Source organism: Pagrus major, chromosome 8, assembly GCF_040436345.1.
Source record: "Pagrus major chromosome 8, Pma_NU_1.0".
In the NCBI taxonomy this organism is placed as follows: Eukaryota; Metazoa; Chordata; class Actinopteri; order Spariformes; family Sparidae; genus Pagrus; species Pagrus major.
The window spans coordinates 693184-697238 of NC_133222.1; positions in this window are offsets into that span (position 1 = coordinate 693184).

The window sequence follows — 4055 nt, forward strand, 5'->3', positions numbered from 1 at the left end:
GGCTCCTATAATTAGCTGAGCAGGTGAGTGACTGGAGGAAGACTCTGCTCCCAGCAGCAGGAGAGTGAAAGCAGCGTCACACTTCTGAAGCTGGTGTTTGTGTTTGTGTTTGTGTTTGTGTGTGTGTTTGTGTTTGTGTTTGTGTTTGTGTGTGTGTTTGTGTTTGTGTGTGTGTGTGTGTGTGTGATGAGGTGAGCAGCCGACCGGCTCCTGGACCGACGCTCAGACAGTCAGCTGGTTGTGCAGGACGACGCTCGGCTGCAGGGATTTACAGGTGAGAGCAGACGGCCGTCGGGTGACGGTCAGGAGCTTCATTGATTAGTTGCTGTTGGTCCTGATTACTAAACTCTGCAGCAGCTATTTAAGGTCAAACCTTCCTGTCAGAGTCTCAGAGCTGCTTCAACACCCACTCATCTGTTTAATGTTCGTTTAAAAGTCCGTCCATATCCTTCTGTCATTCCTCATCCTCAGCTCTGCTGGTGGATAACCATGTTCTGAGTTTTGGAACCACAGTTCCCATAATGCTTTGTGGGATGTAAACAGGAAGTGTTGTCATGGAGTCGTGAGTTAGCTGTGAGCTACAACTTGAGCCTGTTTTTTAATTTCTCAGCCTTTATTAGTTTAGTTTATTAAAGCTTCATCTCCAGATTCTCTGAGCTGCTTAACTTGTTGATGAGATGATTAGATCTTTATTAACTTTATGCTTTGATGAGATTAATGTCATATTTTCATGAAACACATGCAGCATCTGAATGACTGTGAGCAGCTCTCAGAGACTCAGGAGGAGCTGCTTCAGTGGTAAAATACACTTAAAGGAACTGTTCACCCAAACACTGTAAACTCAGCCATCATCTCCTCCTGATGATATAAAGTCAGGCTCAGTCATCATCTCCTCCTGATGATATAAAGTCAGGCTCAGCCATCATCTCCTCCTGATGATATAAAGTCAGGCTCAGCCATCGTCTCCTCCTGATGATATAAAGTCAGGCTCAGCCATCATCTCCTCCTGATGATATAAAGTCAGGCTCAGCCATCATCTCCTCCTGATGATATAAAGTCAGGCTCAGCCATCATCTCCTCCTGATGATATAAAGTCAGGCTCAGCCATCATCTCCTCCTGATGATATAAAGTCAGGCTCAGTCATCATCTCCTCCTGATGATATAAAGTCAGGCTCAGCCATCATCTCCTCCTGATGATATAAAGTCAGGTGAAGTCTCGTAGTCCACAGAACATTTCTGGAGCTTCACAGTAAAACAGAGTTGCAGCGTTCTGCTGAACAGCTGAAGCAGCTGGAGATGATTTAAACATCAGATGTCTCCATGCAGCTCGTCTGCTGTGATCACAGAGATCAACCTGATCTGAGGAGACCAGATTTACACACTCGATGTGCGGTTGAGCTCGTGCATGCTAACACGTTTAGCTTAGCATCTACAGTGAAGATTTAGACTTAAAAAATGGAGTAAATGTTTCAGATCAGTTTGGATCTCGGGGCTTCTGGAGATGTTCATCCTCTCCTCAGTTTGCTGACTCCATCTTTTAATTCAAGTTAAACGCCATTTTCTGCTAAAATGCTGCCGCTGATTGTTTCCTCTGTAAAAACACATGATTAAATGTGTTTCCTGAGCAGAGCTGTGCTTCCCTGTGAGGACGCAGTCTTGAGTCGAGGTGGAGTCTCTAACCTGCGATGCTAAACGAATATTGATTTGGCATAATGAAGCCTGAGTAATGTGAAAACATTCTCCTTAAGGAGCCTCTCTAAGCACGTCATGAGCATGACTGCACTGACGGGGTGAAATGGTGCGAGCGCTGCGATTTTAAGCTGCTCCTCTACAGATGGGTCGAGCAGATTAGCGATGGCATTTTCACGCTTTTTTAAGCATCTTTCATTAAAGCGCTCCACGGCGGTGGAGGTGAACGCACCTCTTCTTCTCCTCTGCTGGTAATGATGCTCAGGAGGCCTCTCCTCAGCCTCATATTAAATAAGCTGTGAGCCTCCCGCAGCATGAAGTAATGGCTCGGAAAGGCTCACATGACTCTTTCATCATCGCCAAGTCGAGACCCCCAGTAGGCCTGCCCATGAGATGACACTGTGGTGCCGTTTTATCATATCAAAAAGTTATGTTAACAATTTGCATGTACAAAGTTGAATATTCAGGGAAATGTGCAGTGCGGTTCCCCTCATATTCTCCATGGTACCGACCCTTTTGTGAAGATTTTCACATGAAAGGAGCGCTCGTTTGTTTTCCCCCAGCACCTCATAAATTAGCTGAGCCCGCGGGGCAAATGTCCAGAGGTTACTTAAAGACAGTGTGTTTAATTAATTGGAAAACACTCTTTTTAATAGTTATTATCCAAGTATGAAATGCAATCCTTGTTATCTGAGCTCAGACATAATTACCACCCAGGGGACTTCTCTATTAAGTGCTGGGAATGTTGCTGTGAAGTGAAGAGACTCAGATAATATATTCAGAGGAGACAGAAACACGTTCAGTAAATACTGAACATGAAGATGATCAGATGTTTGTTACAGTACGCTGAGTGTCATCTGTCAGCTGCTGAACGGAGAGAAGATGTTTCCCGACTGGACTGAAACATGAGAGATGATCACAGAACTCATCTATTAAATAAATCAACATTTATAAAGAAAAACTGTCATTAGCTTAAAGACAAAGTGACCAGAGATACAGACGACCCAGACTGAAGGGTGCTAGCAGCACATGCTAACAATGACAATGCTAACATGCTAACATGTTTAGCAGGTATGATGTTCAACATGTCCACCGTCTTGGTTCAGCGTGTTAGCATGCTAACATGAGCTAATGATCAGTAGTGCAGCTGATTGATGTGAACTCTTCAGTTCTGCAGGTGTTTGGTCAGAAACCAAAGTAGTGAACACATGAACATGTTGACCTGATGATGGCGCTACATGACGTCATCACCACAGTTATCAGTTCCTCCTGAGGGGAACGTGAATGAACATTCACAAACCAACAGTGAGCTCGTTGTTGAGATATTTCAGTCTGGACCAACATCACCACCCACAGCTGTGCTGCTAGCCGGCTAATAATTAGCATGTTAGTGTGTGTGTCCAGCCTCCAGAAGCTCCAGGCTGTGAAGCAGCGCTCCTGGTGGTCAAACTGTGTAATTACATCACCACGTGAAGAAACAGAGCCATGACTCGTTTGACTGACAGTATTTGAGCTGTTTGGTCCAATTACATTCAGAAAGTCTAGAAGAGCCACATCATTATATTATTTGATCTACGTTCGAGTTAGCCGGGCGCTAAACAGGAAGTTAGCCGGCTCATTCGGCGGAAGTCTCTAGTGCGCATGCTCGTGGACCTTAAGTGACCAGACGTCCCCGATTTCCAGGGACAGTCCCCGATTAGGCCACCCTGTCCCCGGCTTAGACTGTCCATGGAAATGTCCCCGATGTGAATGGGAGAGAAAAAAGTTGCGTGCAGACGCCACGGAGGCTGAGGCTGCTGAGGGAGAGGACTGTGGTGGACCTGCTGAACCAGCTGGGTTCATGGATCCAGACATTTAGGACCAGAAACCATAGAGCTTTTGTGTTTGAAGTGCAAATATTCCCAAGAGTGGTGTGAGATACGGTCATAAAATCCATCAGCTAAATAATAAATGAGTTAAATAAGCTAAGAATCTGTTTTGTTGTTGTTTTATCTGGTTTTTATGTCAAAGCTGCAGACACGACAGAATAAACCGCTCATGCAGCCGTAATTATGATCCTGCTGAACTGCTGCCACCGCTACTGAAACTTCTTATTGGCTACTCATTTGCTTTAATACACATTAAAATTAAAATTAAAATACATTAACATGTAATTGCCCCTGTTATTTATTTCATAATGATAACGTTTGAATTTTGACCACCGCGCTGAAAATGTCCCCGATTTTCATGTCAGAAATCTGGTCGCCTGATGTGGGCCGACCAACAGCCTGTCCGAGCACTGTCACAGAACAGAACCGAGCTCCGCCTCCAACACGCGGTCCACATTTAATATAACGTCCTTCTGGACCGGTAATCTGACATCCCG